General features: G+C 46.3%; 1 protein-coding gene across 3 annotated transcripts in view; it reads right to left on the reverse strand.

Moving 5' to 3' along the window:
- Positions 1 to 451: 451 nt before the first annotated feature.
- The window catches only part of LOC125751065 (potassium voltage-gated channel subfamily A member 5), a 30,827-nt gene continuing 10,883 nt past the window's right edge, over positions 452 to 20,395 (reverse strand). The window contains exons 2-3 of one of the 3 annotated variants that reach the window (XM_049029570.1): positions 13,109 to 13,337; positions 452 to 1,315 (exon numbers count right to left, since the gene is read on the reverse strand). The gene's annotated coding sequence lies outside the window, so the exon portion shown is untranslated. Of the gene's footprint in view, positions 1,316 to 11,178; positions 11,677 to 11,856; positions 13,338 to 20,395 lie in introns of those variants that run through there. The other 2 variants (XM_049029578.1, XM_049029587.1) reach the window with 2 other exon arrangements.

The following is a 20,395-nucleotide window of genomic DNA, read 5'->3' on the forward strand; positions in this document are numbered from 1 at the left end:
TAACTAATCATCAGGTCTTGGACTTGTATAACTGAGTGTGCCGGTGATGCGTAAGCGGTTCTGATATAGCTAGAAGTCACAAAAAGGGGTTCATATCCTCTGGATTAGATGTTGCTTTTTGATCTCATGATCTTTTGACTATTTAGAACATTCTAGGTATTTTTTTCGGCTGACCCAAACCTGGTCATTCAGTAATTATATTAGTGATCATTTTGTTCTATAGTTGTTCAGTTTTCCCCCTCTTGTTTGGATACCTTTAATTTCTAAGTGAAAGAGAATATTTCTTTTCAAAATATACTTCAAAAGAAATGTCTTTGGTTTCCATTGTAAATTCTACAAAACAGGTGAGCTTTAAAGGATGTTCATGTATAATTATTTTTATAATTTGTCCAGTAATTTTGTTCCTATAAAACGAAAGGGGTTTAAAGTGTGTTCATCGTCTGTCTGAACCGACTATAATAATTTTTTTCTTTCACCAAATAATTTCTTCATGAGAAACAATAATTATTACTAGCATTCGCAGTAAAACTCAAAGTTTAGACTTCCCTGTCGCAATACTTTTGGAGGGAACTCTGTGAAGTTCCATTCCAGTAGGCAATACACAAATATTAATGCCTTTATATGCAGGAAATACAGTAATAAACTCCTTGCCTTGTCTTCTGCTTTCACACTGCATTTAGAAAACAAGGACTCAGTCACGTATCGACTGTCATCTGAAACTGCTGCTGACATGACAGCGAAAATGTCTCACTCTTTTTAGCACACTGAACTTTGCCGAAATGAAGAACAAAGCCCCGGGGTTTCAGCTCAAATGACACCCCGCCAGCCTGCGTTTACCCTCGAACAGGAAGCGAGGCAGAAAAGCCAAAGGAACTTCTGCCACCCTGGTCCTCTGCACTAGCGTTCCGCTTTCTACCTGTGGATGGCTTTAGAAAGATAAAAACCAAAGCAGAAGTATAAAAATAAGCAAGCTGAGCGGAGTCAGTAAAAATGGACTTGCACGTGATTGAAATCATATTGCACAGAGAAATGGGCGTCTTCCGGTTTGCAGTGATCACTGGCACAGCCAGCGCTCCAGCATGAAAGTCTGCGGGACTCCGAAACATCACTGAGACGCAGGAGACGTGTGCAGTCGGATGTCCACAGGTGTGCGCGTACCGACGGTCTTGACTTTCTCCTTTGCAGAATCCGGAAAGGGAAGTGACATCCCTCGGCGACAGCAGCGACACATTAAATGATTGGTAATAAATCATCGTTCAAGGCACAGATTCCCCGAGACCCACTATGGTTTCTGGGTGGCATCCCTACAACAAACCTAAAGGGGGGGAAGGAGGGGGGAGAGAGAGAGAGAGAGAGAGAGAGAGATTGCACAGTCAGTCATAAGTTGGCATGACACGTACTCCTGTTGAGTCTGGCCTATTGTCAGGTTATTAATCAAAGCTCCAGCTCCTTAACCATGATACCGATGACTGTTCTGCTGCTGCTTTCCATCAATCCACCATTACGGTGACGTTTTGCTTGTGAAACGCACTCAGCATCTACATTTCCTCTGCAGACTTGCGCTTTGGGGGTGCTCTTGTGGTGTGGCTAGACAGCGGGCCAAGCAGAAGGTGGGGGGAGCAGGATGAATGCTGGCATATAGCAGTCTCAGGTCTGTCAATAATTTGCTTATTATTACAGCCTAGTCAATAGTCCCCCCCTAGTCCCCCCTCCAGTTGTGGAGTGATTAGATTATAAGGTTGGCTGTAGTAATAGACCCATTTCCCAAAAGGACCCCCAAGTTCACCTTGTTCCTAGCATGCATGCATGCTGAGGTTCACCATTGGGTTTCCCCTGGCTAACAGACCTGACCGAGTCTGAAATCAATAGCAGATCATCTTCATGAAGGCTGTACGCCTTTAAAACACCCAATAAGCCAGGTGTGATTGCCACAACATGAAGCCAACACAGCCATGCTCTGCTAGTTGTACTGTTGCTTAGTTCTGCAAGTTCATCAAGGAATTCCATAGTGGGTGGTGCTAATGACTCATTAACCAATCATGGTGTGCCTTTGCCAAGTGGGTGAGCTTAGATTGGATGGAATTAGCAAGTGAATTACAGAACAGCAGAACTATGAATCAATACAAAGCTCTTGGTTTTGTAGCTCAGGTCTCCTGACAACATCCATGTTATTTTAGAGGTTTCTCCATTGCTGGATGCTTACTGAAGCTTTGGGGCGGGGGGTTTAGCAAGGTTATATGATGACATCAGCTCCCACCTAGTGCTAACTGGCTGTGCTAACTGCACCGATGCCCGGGACCAAAGCTGAATCTGCCTGTGTGGCACTAATGCTCCCTCATTCTTCACTGCGGGCGGGTGGGGAGAGCAGGCAGTGCTTGCATTACTGCCAGAGTACAGAGACTGTACAGGAACACCAATGAATTCTCATTTCCTCAGCTGTCCATCACTGCCAGTGTCGCTGCAGGGCTTCGAAGTAATCCAGTATGCTAAAATGCTAACTACAAACACCCAGAAATCTTATTACATGAGACAAATGAAAAACTGGGGCTGTAAAAGTACAGCGTACTTCTCCTACCGAAGGGTTCAGTGTTAACGAGCTCCACTGCATAAAATCATTTTAGAAATGCTGAGGTCTCTGTGTACTTGCATGTTTTGACTTCATTTTTCTCACACCCCCTTTAGCTATGCACTCTAACTGTCATGGAGAGGCTGACTTCCTGGCCGATTCTGAATCCCTCTTGTGCAGGGTACAGAAATCTACCCTCCCTGCCCTTCCCCGCTGCTGCCCCCTGCTGTCCGGGCCAGGGCTGTGCAGCAGAGACCCCATTGCTAGCATGTGTAATCATCCAGCAAATCGCCAATTTAAAGCACAGCTCCGGACCTGGCACGCACTTCTCCCCTTGCGCGTCACCCTGATCCTCTGGGTCGGAACATGCAGCGACCTCCGGAGAACTAATCCATCCGGCAGAACAGGTGATCTTGCGATGGGAGCCATTCCGCCATCTTTGCCGTTGATATGGATGGACACATTAACCCATTCATGGAGCCCCCCTCCCCCCCTTTGCATTAAGGTGAGGAGGTTTGTCCGCATAACCTTAGAGAGTGCAGATCCTGAGCACTAGGGAAATGCCATCAAGGAATGTTGTTGTTTTTGCTGTTGACACGTTATGCACACAGCCTGTCCTCAGCTTCCGATTGGGGTTACATTTCCGACAAACCTACGGCAAGGCGAAAATATCGCAAGAGCATACAGTGCACCTACAGCCTAGCCTACCTTAAGAACATGCTTACAACACTTACTTTGCCCACAGCTGGGCAAAATCATTAACACAAAGCATATTTATAATAAAATGTCGAATATCTCATGTAATTTACTGAATAATGAAATGAAAGTGCCCTGCGATGGGCTGGCCCCCCATCCTGGGTTGTTCCCTGCCTCGTGCCCATTGCTTCCGGGATGGGCTCCGGACCCCCCGCGACCCAATAGGATAAGCGGTTTGGAAAATGGATGGATGGATGGATGAAATGAAAGTGAAAGACATTACCCATCATAAAGCCGAAATATTGTAACACGGACCATCGTAACCCGGGAAGCGTCTGCATTTGTCTTGCATGTAATTTGTATATGCCTTGTATATTATGTATAAATTATATGTTCATTGCGTGTATGTTGTCTAACTCTAACCCTATTAGCCAAAACCAAATTCCTTGTTAGGTGACACACTTGGCCAATAAACCCGATTCTGAGAAGCGGAGCTGTGACATTGTTAGCATAAGCATGACATGCTTATGATACTGATTTCCACACAGGACAGCAAGCCATCTGAAAGGCAGCACGTGGCCTCACACCATTTCTGTGTCTGCTTCCCAGTCCTGGTTCTGTATGTCCTCTGTCTCTTCCTGTAGGATTCCTTTCACAGTGCAAAGCCCTGGGGTTTGTGCAGATTAATGCCTCTCTGTGCCTCAGTGTGTCTGCGTGCCCTGTGACCGACTGGCATCGCATCCAGGATAACCTCTGCTTCCCGCCCCGGTCCGTCCAGAGCCAGACTCCAGCGTATCCCAGGGAAACCTGGATTATTCCAGGCTTTTCCATAACTTGCATTAGATGGGTATTGATGATAAATAGGTGTTTTGAAGTTTACATTCATATCCCTGCAGTGTAAAAGGAGAGTATTATCTACACTGAAAAGCTGGTGCATTTCAGGCTAAATGCAGCCTTTGTGTAAGGCAGAGACTGATCTCATCAGTTGACTTGGGAAATGTAGCCCTCATGTTTGCAGAAACTGATTGGCGCAGTTGAGTTCTCCTGATTGGCAGCTGCGCACTTCCAGCTCCTGCTGCTATTACAGCATGGCAGCTCTCAGATGCATTTGTGAACAGCTGCAATACGCATCTGCCACCACCACACATACACACACACCTGCCCCCCCCCCCCCCACCACCACCCCTAACAGAATCATTTGTGCAAATGGACCTTGCAATGCCTTCAGTTCAAATGCATCTAACCTGATGACCTTGCAGGATGGCATCAGAATTTCACCACAAGGAGCAGCTCTGCCTGTGCAACATCAACAGCACGACTAAAGTTAGTTACAAGGACCCTCTGTCCCTCAGCTGGGATGCACAAACACACTTAGGATTTTTACTCAGTGGAATATTAGCCAGGATTACACACATATCCAATACCAAACATACCCTTGATTGGGGCTGGGGGGATATGGGAGTGTTATGTTCAATCAGAGCACCAGTGGCCTTTACTACGAAGCGTGGTTATTGGTTTATCTGGATAGCATTTCAGATTTAAGGTACCACAGTTTAAATGGACGTCATATTCATTCACTTACATTTACCAAGACTACCTTAAATCTGACAAGTAATAAGCCAGTAACCCTGCTTTGTAGTACAGGCCCCTGGTCTTTGTTACTGTTTATTTTTCTCCTTCTATTGGCCAGTCTGCCTATCTATCACCTCGCAGCCAGGGAGCGCCTACAAAAAATCTGTAGCCATTGTAGCAAACTGTTGTAGCCATCAGGGGTCAGCCATATTTATGCCTCTCTATTACAATTCCACTTACAAAATACATGAATCATTTTTCTGATGTGGGTTGACAACAGAGGCAGCCATGGTACATCCGTCCCTGCTCCCAGCTCCAGTAAACCTGCCCGGTCTCCATCCAGTGGTCTCCATCCAGTGGTCTCCATCATTGGACTCCATCCTGTCTCCACTGAGTCCTCCTATCCTGACCATATTCCAAACATAAATATTTTCTCTCCATAATGCTTCTCCTTTGGTTTATCAAAGCTTACTGCACTGTGTTGACCCCCACAATTCTCCATCCAATACCACAGTCTGTTCCACGTGCTTATTTTGATCAGTCCTTTACCGGAGAGATTCCCACAGTGTTATTATCTCTCGGCTACGGCTTAAAGCCGCCGCAATTGACATATCGTGATGACATGCGATTGGGAAAATGTCATCATGTGGGTGTTTAGCGGTTCAGAGGGTTAATGGGGTTTAATTTTGATTGAATGACAGTTTTAAGAGTTTTAAGTTTTAAGAGCAGACTTTGTTCAGTGAGGGAGAAACGGCAAGGTTGTTTTGCGGGGCGTGGACGTTGTTGGATGCCCAGTTGGCACGGAAGGATATGTGGAGCCATGTTGGATTAAATTTCGGATGGAGTGACCGGCGAGGGATGTTCGAGGAGACCTTGTGTGTAACGCATGGATTTTTGGTGGGCATTCGGGATGCCGATGCCTACGGACTGAGCTACAGACACATGAGAGAGAGAGAGAGAGAGAGAGAGAGAGAGAGTGGGGAAAGTAGGGAAGGATTTCTGCTATCGTTTAGCATGGAAAGTGGGTGGTTTATCAGGAATGTTTTATAAGTATTGAGCATTTAAGAGTAGTACAGTAATTACCCTTTTTAGAGTGACGATTTGTTGTGTCTTGTCTTACTGAATTTGAGGTGGTGATTATATATGCATAATGATGAAGTGTGATAAAGTCTAACCTATCCTTTCTTCTGACCTTTTGGGGGTGTACAATACTGCATGATGGTGGGTGGCGGTAGTTGCTGGTGATCCGTCGGTTAGGTAGCGTACCCATATTTCCACCTTCACGTAAACCATTATACAATTATATTGTAAAGAATAAAGGAAAGTATATTTGTTACCGTTTTCTGTGTGAGGGTTTTGTGTGGAATCTGGGGACGACTACCGGACCGTACCGGTTTACAAAAGGTGGAGGCAGTTTAAATAGGAAAATTGCCGTTATATTACAATATATCCGCGATGCACGTCGGTCGGCGTCGGACTGCAGCCGATCCCCCGGAAACTAAACACCCCGCTCGGAATTCACACAGCACACAGGGCAGGCAAACACATCTTAACGAGGGGGTGGGGGGTAACATCGCACGTCGACACGGACGCCCAAACTAGCGCTCGAATCGCCGGTGGTCTGTCCCGGGAGTTTCGCCGTCGGCCACCTGCCACTGGCAGAGAAAGACCGCAACTGACCCGGGCGTGTGAGCGTCAATCCGCCCAGGGGGGAATCTGCGGACTACTATAGGATATTCATCTTTCACCTTTTTTTGTATTAGTAGCCTATTGTGAATTTGTGTGATTATTAAATCCCAGGTGCTATTTTATTATTTATTCTTGGTTGGTTTTTTACATCTAAAATGACTGTAACATGTTTTTTTATTCTTTTACTTGGTTTCAATAAAAATCTTTCTCAGTTTAAATTTGTACCGCAGATGTATTCCCCCAAGAGTCTAACAGCACTGTATTGTCTTCGGCTGAAACGGATGAAAATATGAAAACGAAGTACTCATCATTTCCATTGTTACTGTTATTCACTAGAATTGTTTGGGCTGTTAAAACCAGCACGGCTGATGACACGTTATGATGACAAACCGTTTTTTAAATCCTTTCCCCTTCTCTGGGGAGTGTACGATAATACATTTACTTGGGAAGATTTGCTGTAATGCGCACAGGAACACTGTAGGAAATGTTAATAAAACGCTGCCACCTGCTGGACGAAGACGCGTATAGAAGCAGTACCTCTGATCTCGGTGACGTTAATCTACCTGCAAGTTTTGAAAGCATGTGGTGTGAAGCAAATATATATATATATATATATATATATATATATATATATATATATATATATATATATATATATATATATATATATATATATATATATATTTTTTTTTTTTAATTATTATATTTTTTTTAAATACCAGGCATTGGTTAAACGTTTGCATTGTAAAACTTTTGAAGTAACATCACTGTAATCTATTGCGATAAGACGATTAACACCGACAGAACATTATTTCCGTATAAAACAAAAATAAATTAAACGTGGGTATTAAGCACACTCGCATTAACCTGTTCACCTGTATGAGCAAGGCTGAAATTACATCCAATAAAATTTAATTTAATGCTAATTTCGATGCAAATTAACGTCTCCAGAAATAGTACTCTCAGATCGCGCAAATATATATTAATTATGGATTTCAAAAGGAATTGATATGGCAAGGAAAAGCCCTTCGGGAGTGCCTCTCCCGCCGCTTTTCTTCCGCTCCGCCGAGCCAAGCATAGACGCCGCTGTGTTTGCCGCTTCACTGCGTGCGGTGGGGGACGAAGCACCCCCGACAAGGACGGGGAGCCCGGAGGAAGCGCCTCGCTGCGCTTTGTAGGGGCGAAAGGATCCCCGCGTCGGCGCAGCCGTCGCCTACGGAAATTTAGTGCTGCATGTCAAAGTCATTAATGTGTGTGTATGTGTGTATGTATGTATGTATGTATGTATAGATAGATAGATAGATAGATAGATAGATAGATAGATAGATAGATAGATAGATAGATAGATAGATAGAGCTTGACACTGTCTAATTGGTTTACTGGTATTGGATGGATGACAGAAGGGATGAGTGGAGGGCATGGACCCCATCCCTTTCAGGACAGGGCACAAGGTAGGGGAACACCCTTGAAAGGTGGAAAGTAAGCCAGTTAAGCCACTATATACTGCAGGGCACATATACATTAACGGAGGTGACAGGGGGAGAAGGGCACCCCCCCCTCCCAGATTGGAAAATTTTACTGAGTGTGCCTTTTGATAACAGACGATCATGCAAAATTTACAGAGACCCCCCTCCCCAGGTTGGCAATTTTTTTCCCCCTCCCACACTCCCAGCTTTGCAGTGGTGACCAGGGACACGGACAGTTAGCTTTGCAGTGGGGAGAGCTGGGACATGGACAGTTAGCTTTGCAGTGGGGAGAGCTGGGACATGGTCAGTAAGCTTTGCAGTGGGGAGACCTGGGACATGGATAGATAGCTTTGCAGTGAGGAGACCTGGGACATGGATAGATAGCTTTGCAGTGGGGAGACCTGGGACATGGTCAGTAAGCTTTGCAGTGGGGAGACCTGGGACATGGATAGATAGCTTTGCAGTGGGGAGACCTGGGACACGGACAGTTAGCTTTGCAGCGGGGAGACCTGGGACATGGTCAGTTAGCTTTGCAGTGGGGAGACCTGGGACACGGACAGTTAGCTTTGCAGTGGGGAGACCTGGGACATGGACAGTAAGCTTTGCAGTGGGGAGACCTGGGACACAGACAGTTAGCTTTGCAGTGGGGTGAATTGGGACAGGGTCAGTTAGCTTTGCAGTGGGGAGACCTGGGACACGGACAGTTAGCTTTGCAGTAGGGAGAGCTGGGACACGGACAGTTAGCTTTGCAGTGGGGAGACCTGGGACACGGACAGTTAGCTTTGCAGTGGGGAGACCTGGGACACGGACAGTTAGCTTTGCAGTGGAGAGAGCTGGGACACGGACAGTTAGCTTTGCAGTGGGGAGACCTGGGACACAGACAGTAAGCTTTGCAGTGGGGAGACCAGGGACACGGACAGTTAGCTTTGCAGTTGGGAGACCTGGGACATGGACAGTAGGCTTTGCAGTGGGGAGACCTGGGACACGGACAGTTAGCTTTGCAGTGGGGAGAGCTGGGACATGGACAGTTAGCTTTGCAGTGGGGAGACCTGGGACATGGACATTAAGATTTGCAATGGGGAGACCTGGGACATGGACAGTTAGCTTCGCATGACTCAAGGGCCTAGTCACAATATGGTCACTTTCGCTGTCACAGAATAGAACCCACAACCTGTGCAGACCCAGGCACAGACACACGACCCACATGTAAACACAGAGAACAGAAGCAGGTCCCAAAACCCCAACCACAGGATGCTCTGACTATTCTGATAGCTTTACTCAACCAAAACCGTACTTATGTTACAATACACTTATTTGAAACCATCGCTATTTAATTTTTATCCATTAAAACACATTATACAGTGCATTATCATAGCGGATGTGGGAAGCCGCTCGCAGTTACGATCTACCACCAGAGGGTGCCAGTGCTCCATTTTCAGCCCATAGTAGAAATTTGATTATTAGTCTCTAGTAATTTTGACCTGTTTCTTTTGTGGTTTTTTTGACGTGTGAGATGCAGTGTCTTGTGTAATTTTACTATACATTTATATTGGTTGAGAATACGGAAATGAAAGTAATAATTTGTCCTTCCAGGACATAACATTTCATTAAATATACATTCTACTAGGTGGTCATTTTCAAAGTAATCATAGACGACATAAAGATTTTGGAGTAAAGAAACGGTATTAGCCACAGCAACCATAATGTCCCTTGGAGACGTCTTGGGAGAATATTCATGTCTATGATAGCCTTCCTCCTGAAGGCACCCAGCTGTGGGGACACAATTTGCAGATGGAGATTCCACATTCATCTCATTCATGTTAACAAACTTCATATTTTTGCCTCCTGTCATTTCACGTCCGCCTTTGCAGAAGTGCTAGATGTGGCATGTCACTGCCGCCAAATGTGCCGGAACCCATTCCGATGGCATGATCTGTATCGCATCCTGCTGACGCGTTCGCAGTCCATATTAAGCTGAAAGCCCAACTCTCGGATGTTCTGTCTGCCCAGATATGCCACTTCAGAGCTGTTTTTTGGGGTCAGTGTACCATCCGCTTAACGCCAAAGAGGATTAATCGCTGCTAGTCCTCAGCACATGCCTTCCGGCAGGCTCTGTGACTAGGACCCACCCCCTGTGTCCCCCACTCACGACGGCGATTCCCGTTTTTGGAATAGCACTCAGTGGGACATGGGGTGATGAGGCTGCTGTGTGCGGCCATGTGAGAAGAGCAGGGGTACAGAGGACATGTGGGGACACAGCTCTGCAGTCTCTTGTCAGATTGACCCAAACTAATGAGGGAGGATGGGACACTTTGGTACCTAAATGAATGCCTCCTGCTGGTTCTGCTCTTTACCGTTTTTCTGGCACTTTGGTGGCCTAAGTATGTTACTCCTTCTTAACAGCTAGTTCTACAGTAACAGTGCTATATTAGACTCCGCCCCCCCCACCTGGAATCCGGAGTCTACATGCCCATGTGCTAGTGTTCACCAATTATGCACACCAAGTACCCGTGCACTGGCCCCTGCAGGACTGGCCCCTGCAGGACTGGCCCTCACACAGTGACCCGTGTTTTTTGGGACAGATAAACACGGCGGTGACCAGGAGTCACAGAGGAAAGATACAGAGGAAAGATTTTAGGGTTTGAAAAGGGGCCGTGTAGAGCGCTCGTCTCCGGTACGATGGCCGCTGTCTGTTATGTGCCACTGTGGATCTGTTCGGCTTGAGTGTGGAAGCAGAAAAGGCCGAGTGTCACATTGGGAGTCCCCCCCCCCCCCCCACCTTTAAAAGCCCTCGTTCAGCTGATGGGATCCCAACCCAATCCGGGTGGCCTAAGGAAGTAAGCCTGAGAACCTCCAGCAGATGAAGGAAGTATGTGACCCATGACACACAAACCCACACACAGATTAGGTATCTTTTTCTTTGTAAGGACACCTCCTTAATTTCTATAGGGAAAACTCGAATCCCAACAGGATGACCGTAACCCCCACCCAGCCCTCACTTTTGCCATAAGTAACCAAACAAAACACGAGACTTTTGGCATTTTTAGTTTTTTGATTGCATTAACAGGTCCTTGTGAGGACCTGAAAAAAAGGTCCCCACAACACCAAAAACAACAGGTTTTTATTACATTGTGGGGAACATTTGGACCTCACAATGTAACATAAACAAAATACACACACACACACAGAACAAGACCGACCCACAAACCACAGCACCATTAAATTAGCCAATCACTTGCTGTTTCTCTCAGATCAATGGCATTTTGTTTGTCATTGCATCTCATTGGTCAAACAATAAATACTGAATAATTAATGAGCCTATTTTGCAGAGGCCACACCAATCATGTTGGCAAAACAGGGTCCCCAAAATCAGGGTATGAGAGGGGAACTGCAGAGGGGAGGGTGGGAGGCTAGCTGCACCTGCACCCCCATTCCCCATGTGCCTGTGACAGACAGGCAGCAGCACCACAAAGCTCAGCTGATAGCACCACCTGCGAGATGCCGTCCATCCATCCATCCATCCATCCATCCATTTTCTGTATCCAATTGTGCTGCATAGGGTCAGAAGGGGTCCGGAGCTTATCCTGGAAGGCAGGGAACAACCCAGGAAGGGGTGCCAACCCATCGCAGTGAAGCAGGTCGCAATCCTGGTATCTTTTATTGTCCTTAGAAAATTCACATTCCTATCTGAAAAAGGACCATTTAGTATCAGACTGGCTTGCTGCTTTTTAACCTGAAATGTCTCAGACTGTTTGAATATTCACACCTGGACTGTTACTGTAAAACACATTTTCCATACTTTTTACTAGAAAAAAATTAGATATACTGAAATTATAGCTTTTAAGTTGACTTCATATGTATGGCTACCTTCTTTTCTGGAATTTTCTGACACTGCAGCTCTGCTCCCTGTGTTTTTGAGAGGATGATGAATGATGATGGATTATCCACGCTGGTTGTACGCTGTCCCTGTAGGCTGTACCAGACCAACCGCCATATCCGCTGTCCGATTCCACACGTGAGGGATGTTTACAGCGTGCGTGTGAGATCGACGCCGGGCCCTATGTAGCAAGACCAGCCTGCTCAGGAGTCAGGGGTCTCGCTGAGCAGGTTCAAATGCAGGTGTGCGAGGGATAATAACAAATATTGCGATTGTGACCTGTTTCAGCAATAGGCATCACAGGACGTGACACCAAGATGGCTCCCGTGTGACAAGGCAAAAAGTGGAGCAAAAAGAATCATTTTTCTGGGAATCTGTAGCTGTGAAGAGGAAAATGCAGACAGACGGGGGTATGGAAACCAGGGGGTCTCAATGCTCCTTCACCCCGATATGCCTTCAGCAGGGAGCTGATTAAACCATTTTCATTCTTTCACCCATCCTGGTTAGCCTGCATCCCATCCCAGTACATGACACCAGTCAGTCGGAGGGCACACACCAGTATGCAAAGTCACCTAACTGCATGAGAAAAACACAAATGCAGCTAGAACATGCAAAGGCCACAAATACGGTGCTGAGGGGTAGGATTCAAGCCCCCACCCTTCAATGTGGGAGGTGACAGTGCTACGTCACCATGTCATTTAAATCATGTCTGATCTATCTGAAATAAATAAAAATAATCAGGTGACCTATGACAGCGAGACCATCGCAAAGAGACAAGCACAGAAATCATTCCAGCCTTCACTGTAGGTGGGGCCAAGCCTGTCATCAGTGCTGGGCGTCCCCTAGGGCTCCGCCCCATCGGTCTGACCTTTGTATAATTCAATGAAATTTATTTTTATATAGCGCCTTTCACAACAGAGTCATCCCAAGGCGCTTTACGTGGATGTGTTGTGGTATATTACAACCTCATTAGAGCACATCAAGGTGACCTCACAGGCTCAGCACACGGGGTCCTTCAGGAGGGTGGAGCTTCGGGGAACGTGACGGCTCACTAGACGCTTTGCGTCCTACAAAATCATTTCTAAGTCATCATCAGGAAGAGAAAGCCCACCCCCTCCCATCACCGTCTGAGAGGGGGGCACAGCGAGGAGCCCTACGCTCCTGGTTAGGTCTCCATTATGTAAGCGACCGCGTTCCTGTGTCAGAGCGGTCCATTATGGTCTGCGCGAAGCCCTGACTCACCGGTGGCGTGATGTTCTCCACGACGCCGCTTCTGCTCTCCACCGAGGCGGCCCAGGCATGGCGAGAGAGCGGTACCACGGTAGACGGTGACGAGAGTTCCCGCTGGCTCTCACACGCAGGCAGATGGCGCCGCCACCGACATGGCCGATGGCTGTGAAAACGCTCGGGCGTCTGAGCATTCACGTTCCAGACTCATGCGGCACGGTTCCTCGGGGTTCCACACCTGCTGCTGTAGGATGTAGAATCGAGGGAAGGGCGCTACTTAAACATGAACTGAACTCAGCTGAATTGAACTGCAAACTACATCTTAACAGTTGAAAACGCTGCTCATCGGGAAAAATCCAAAAGCCCCCCCCAGGCAATCACGCTTGACCGCAAATGGCAACCCCTCCTCCCTCCCCCCAGTACAGCAGGCAGCCTAGGGATCACGGGTGAGATGCACGTGGACCTCTCATGGTGCCTCGTGTTACAGATGCTCCCCGTCACCCCGACCATCCCGAAGACGTGTTTCTGCGTGTCAGCTGAGCGGGACGCCGTCGGGACACGCGCGACGTGCTGCGATTGGAGCAGCCTCCCGGTTGCCTGGCTACCACACTCACGGAAATCCCATGGCTTTCATGCAATTAACGGTTAACTGTGCACATTTCGCTGGTCGTTCCGCAACAACATTAGGGTTTCTTCCTTACTTAGTCCACCATCGCATCAGTATCCTCCTTTAGGAGACACTCGTATGAAAAGCGAGTGGTGTAGCAGCATCCTTTAAAGCCGGCATTCCAATAGCACCTGCACCTCTTGTTGTCTTACAGCCACTTTTACTGAGTGGCTGCATTTCTTACCAACTTGAAACTATTTCCTTAACTATTTCCATAGCAACCCATTTTTTTTTTGCATTTATTGACCCTACCCCACTGACACATTTTTTTATAAATTTTGCTAATGAGCAGATACATACAATAATGCGTCTTCCTCTGTTTTGCCCATGTTAAGTATCCGGGGAGGTTCATTTGAATTTCAATGACTCTGCCTCCAGCTGGAAACAGGGGCCATCTTGACCTGGCAAAATGTTTTTGTGGGCGACGTTGTGCTTCAATAAAGCATACCTGTGGATGGGTGGCGGGTCGGCGTGTAGGGTGGGTTGGGGGGGGGGGGGGGATTTACAAGCGTGTATGAGGGAACAGTGATTGGCTGCTCGTCTGTGCGACTGACCAATGGGCCTTTTACGTGAGAAATGGCAGTAAAATAAATTTCGGTAATACAGTAAGATTTTTTTTTAACCTTTCACATATGTCTTTAGGGCATCTCAAAAAGTACATGCATTTTAAGAGATTAAATGAATATGTTCTTATTTTCTGCACACCAATGCCTTACTTTATGGCTCCGAGCTTAGAAATATCACGTTCGAGTTTATTGTCATATGTAGCTAGTAAAATCATGCGCTCACTTGCAGGCCCGCTTCCATACTAAAAACCCAACTGTCGTCCACTCTGCTTTTCATGTACGAGACAGTCCACTCCTAGACGGCCCATATTCTCTCTTCCTCCCAGATCCTAGCACAACTGAACCAAACAAGCAAGAACACTGCGGACCTGCTGCAGGTGTGTTGGAAGATGAGAGGAAGCAAAAATATGGGCTATCAGGGGGTCGCCGAGGACTGGGATGAAAAAACACTGATCTGCTGGGTGAAGGTAACCCTAAAGCTTCAGCAAGCCTCAAACATGCAGAGACGAGGGTGCAAACTCCAACACTGGAGATGTGAGGTACCTTATATCTAAAAATCCAGCCCCCATCACTAATTGGGTTTGTAGGCATTGTGGGTGAATATACAGTAATAATGTATCATGCTAGGAGCAGATCACGGTGATCAGTTGTAACTTCGACGTCAGTCAAAGCTCCATAGTGAGGCTTTTATGGTTTCTACACTGACTCATTCTGCAGAGAAGCACAATGAAACGTTGGTCTCATGCCCAAGCTGAGCGTGCATACAGTGAGAAGATATTGGGCTTAATTACGAGTAGGCAGGTTGCCGAACTTCGAGTTCATATCCCACCGTGAACCAATGCTGCAGCTTCCCTGTGGTCAAGCCATGTTGGGCCAAAGACTTTAAGCTGCCGAGCTCTAGAGGGAACATTCCGCCTCAAACAAATTGCATAAATATAAAAGTAAACAAACAGCAATTAGCTAGCTAGCATGTAGCACTGCAGTGTTTGCATATAACCTAGTAGTGAACCTCTTGTCCACGATAACTAACATCAGTTCTGTGCAAAGGTACCAGGAACAAATTCTGTAGTATGCTGTCCTGTAGATGGGCAGTACCTGTTATATACATAAAATCTATTTTATAAAAGCAGTAAATCACTCGAGACTGTGCTGACTTCCCAAGACTCTCTTCTATGAACCTTCCGCAGAGGGCTTTCAGCATTGCGCTGAGTTACGTTGCTGTGGACACGAAAAACACTTCACATCAACATCAAAGCACTCTAATGACTCCGCATGCATTCTGAGATCAACCGCAATAAGCATTTATTAGCTCAGAGCTGACTGTACTGCCTCTCAATGGACCATTTAGCTACAAAAAAATCTTAACCTGTAAAAACACAGCATGAGGCTTGAATTGTCCAGTCTACAGAATTTCATAGCCATGTGCAAAGGCAATATCACAATCAATAGGTATGTGTCAATCAGTTGTATTAAAGCCTATTCATTTCTTCAAGGGCAATAGTTCAGTTTCAGACATGGTACTTTGTTAATTTCTATTTAAATAACAAAAATGACGTAGCTAGTTTGACTGATTTGAGCAAACATCATTACGGTAGCTATACTGTAACTTCCATGTATTTCGTGCAACGTAATCTCACAGACTTAAAGTCAACACGCTAACTGAGTTACCTCACAGTCTAACTGCTAATGGCGTGTTGCAGCTGCTTTCGCTCTGCGTTTGCTCAAAGCCAAGCAATCCGCACGCCAACAGCCGTCGCCTTGAAATCTCGTACATTTTGACTCTTCTGTCTGTCTGTTGCTAAGGTTTCGTGATTCGTGACTAATTGTGAATAACGGCAAGCTGTCCGTCAACGCCTCCAGTGGAATACTGATTCACTGAGAAATTCCTCCCCATACTGGGCAAACCGTGTCAGACTTCAGAGCTTCTTCATCTGACTTGACTAGACCCATACAGGGGCAGCATCTTGAGTAGGGCAGAGACAGGTCCGTGGATTATTTCTGAGTCATGGTTGAAGGGCTAATAAGCTCACAGGAGTGATGGCAATCACAGGAGCGACAGCTATGCAGCGATTACATCGTCCCGGTCCTTCTCTCTATTGAGTGACAGAGACATCAAACTCAGATTGGGGTGGACGACAGCGGAAGTCAAGAAATCACCCAGCGGCGGAAGATGAATCCAAGAGAGGATTAATTAGCACACTCCGCAGATTTCCACATTTTAGCTGATTAGCTTAAGCCCTAGCGATGCTCGCCGTTTTCCAGATACCCGTCCCTCTCCGAGGCAAAACTACTCGGTTATGTAAGTGCGTCCAAGAGCGCGTCTCGAATTAACGAGGCACGGCCTTCAAGCCGACGCTCAGCCCGTTCTCCAGAAATCCGCTAATCGCTCTGATCCGAAAGGCCGTCATTAACGTCGGGGGGGTTAATTCCCTGCAGATGTTTGCATTAGTGACACAGGGGTCACTGTAGTGGTTTAAGGTTTATAGTAGATGCGGACAGAATGAGTCCAGCACATGACCATATTTTTTACCAGCTTTAGCCAGCTAATTTCCCTCTAGCACAAGGCCAGTCTGAAATGCAAACAAGCCTTCCGCTAAAAGGTTGCAATGAATAAGAGGAAACTAACACGTATTAATTATGCATTTATAATGTTTCCCCAATGGAGTTTATAATATTCATTTATTCATTAAGGGTTTATGATTGTAATGCCGCCTCCCTGGGCCTCAGGGCCAAGCGAACACTCCCCACCGCCCTGGTGACAAGTCAGGAATATGAGTTTGAAGGGCGTATGGTGCCATTCTGACGGAGCAGCTCCAGTCATTATATTTAGCCGGATGGCAGCATAGAGGATCAGGGCAGGGTGCATGCTGCTGGGGGGGGGAAATCACTACCTGGGCGTGCACAGCAGGTGGAAGGCTGGAGTGGCACATCATGCGGAACACTCGCCACTCGCAGGCCTTGTCAGAAGAGTGATTTCGTGCCTTACTATTCGGGGGGGGGGGGGGGGAGCATGCAGCACCATGTGACAGTGAGCAGCAGGCCCCGCTCAGACACAGGAGCAGGAAGTGCACTTATGGCCGACAGGAAATGAGTCTTGGGGGGAGCGTGATGTGGCACCGGCGGTCTAAGGACCCGCCTGTGTACATGACACACGGAGCGTCCCTTTGCTGTCTTTTGCATGCTTTACAATGATGAATTTTAACCTCTGCTCTGAGAGACAAACACAGAGAAGGGGGTCAGCAGAAATGCACTGATGTTACAATCATCCGGTTTATATCCATCCATCCATTTTCCAAACCGCTTATCCTACTGGGTCGCGGGGGGTCCGGAGCCTATCCCGGAAGCAATGGGCATGAGGCAGGGAACAACCCAGGATGGGGGGCCAGCCCATCGCAGGGCACACTCACACACCATTCACGCACACTTGTCATCCGGTTTACACGAAATATTAAATATTCATGGGTTTCTTAGTTAAGTGATCATAGATTTCATTTTTTGGGGTCCCAGTTTTCAGAAAGATTCAAACCCCCTGAAAAAAACAAGACATCACATGGCATCAGAACAGATAAACAAGTAGCGCAGCTGACAAACTGCGAGCAGTATGTTTAAGAGCCAGAGAGTCCGCATGCTGTCCTAAAACAGCATGTTCTTTACAGCAATCTTCCAGGAGATTACCGAAGATGACACGCATACCCTCCACGCCTGAATCATCTGTCTGCGCAGACATTTTCAGGCTCTCTCTGCTTTACTGCACCGTTCTGTGGCAGCAGAGGCCCGGCAACAGCAGGGGCCGGGGCTTCTGCGAGATTTGCTGTTTCCATAGTGAATGATCACCATCCCCATGGTTACGCAATCGCTGACATCCGGCTGGCCCTGACTGGGTCAACTGGGCAAATGCCAGAGGAACTATGTCCCCACATTTAGACTTATTGGTTTTGCTTTGTTTATCTTTCTTGTAGCAGATACTTCTGCTATTCATTCTTTAAGGGGCATCACCAGGAGTGGACTGGCAATAAAAAGCATTTCAGAAATTTTGCTGTCGACCCCCCCCCCCCCAGTTTGATATTTTGTTGCCGACTGGAAGGGTGGGGGGGATTAATATATTTTTGGTATACCATGGGTGTCTCCCTTAGTATATTTATATAATGCCAGCATCAGTAAAGAAAGACCGGCCCCCACAAGACTGGTCCACCAGGAAAATTCCCGAACTTCCCAATTTCTACCTTCACTTGGTCATATTCGGTTGTTTTATTGTCTTCATTGTAGCGCACTACAATTTGCATCAACACAGATATGTATTTTTCATTTACGATGTATAAAGGAATTATATGTAATCACATGATTGTATTTTTCATTTCTTTGTGTGTGCATATACATATATAAGTAAATTATTTTTAATGTATGTAAGTCACCAGTTGTGACATTTAAATTGCTTAGAGCATGAAATATTTAGCATATTTCTTTGTAACATATGTCACTGTCCATTTCACTTAGTTTGTGTTTGTGTTCCATTGTGTTAAGGCAATGGAAAGCGAGTAGTGTGCTTTTATGTCTGGAACAGAGAAAGCTGCTATCTTACTCACCCTCTTTCTGTTCCCCTTTTGCTTCTACTAACACTCATTATCACCGCAGGAGAGTCCTCAGTTCCTTGGGGATCACATGACGAGTCACATGACAAAGGGGCAGAGATACAGTGTTCACAGACGGCTTAGTGTCATTCAGTTTGCCGTACTGCAGCATGAATTCATTGTGCTTGCTATCCTGTCACAATGGAGGAGCATCCTGTACATAGCCCATTCAGCGGAACATTCCCAAGCTGAATTTAGTCATGGGCAATCATAAGGCTAATAGCACAACATTAACTTTGAGCAGGGACGGATTATGGGTTGTGTGGGCCCCTGGGCAAAACGTTCGCGAGGGCCCCCCCCCACCACCACCACCCCCACCCCCACCACCACCACCACAATTCAAGGGCCCTTGGCAGCCAAACGGCCTCCCTATAGGGTCAGGGGCCCTTGTAGGCAGAGGATCAAAGAATGTAGGCCCTCTAAAATAGACAAACGAAAATACATTGTTGATAAGCATTGCAAATTGTTTTGGGCTAGGGGCCCCACGGGCCCCCTGCACCCCAAGGGCCCCTGGGCAGCGGCCCCGCTGGCCCCGTCCGTAATCCGTCCCTGACTTTGAGGGTAACATTACAAAAAAAAACCTACACTCCAAAAACTACTTTTATCCTTTGTTTGCAGAGTTCCCTTAAAATCCTAGGAAAGTCCGCTCTTTAACACCATAGTCATCCATTAAAGGAAAATATTGTTGCAAGCAAAACCACAACTTTTCTACAAATACAGAAGCTAGTTATAATGCTTTTGAAAAATAGCCACCTCAAATATTCTCCCTTCTTAAAAAAACACAGGAGCTGATATACTGCCATGTGAAATGCTACTTTTTTTCTATCTAAATATATTATGCGCGCAATTGTTTTATTTTTAAACAAGGACTTAAATTCATCTAAGGGTATATGTCTGCAAACACTGCTGATTCCTGCATGTAAGCTGTGTGATGAGATGATAATATGCGGGACTTATAGCTTTTCCAGAAGAGCCAGATATAGCCTGGAAAGTGCAAAAAGCTTAGCGGATATGTAAGGGGGGGGAGCATCATCTGTCATGCACCCAGTTTCTCCTTGAACTTTGTGAGAATCCCAAAGAACAACTAGACCTGCTGTCAAAATGTGAAACACAGGGTAATTTTGGTCTCTGCATTTTGTTGACCAGGCTGTAGGCCCTGACTACTCGAAGATCATTACCCAGACCGTGCTGCTTAGGCAACTGAGAACAAAGCTGATGCTAAAATCTCGCAATATGGATCAAACTGTCTCTCCATCACACTCACAAGCCCCCAATACTACTGAATTTATACTTATGTAAATAGTAATGAGTTAATATCACACCTTGCTCTGTTTTATGCTGTTACTTCTGTACTCAGTCAACCTACTTTATCTTGACATTAATTATTACTGTAACACTGTGAGATTGACTGTAACCACGCTACACTAACATACTTAACCCT

The sequence above is a fragment of the Brienomyrus brachyistius genome, chromosome 1, assembly GCF_023856365.1.
Source record: "Brienomyrus brachyistius isolate T26 chromosome 1, BBRACH_0.4, whole genome shotgun sequence".
NCBI classification, from domain to species: Eukaryota; Metazoa; Chordata; class Actinopteri; order Osteoglossiformes; family Mormyridae; genus Brienomyrus; species Brienomyrus brachyistius.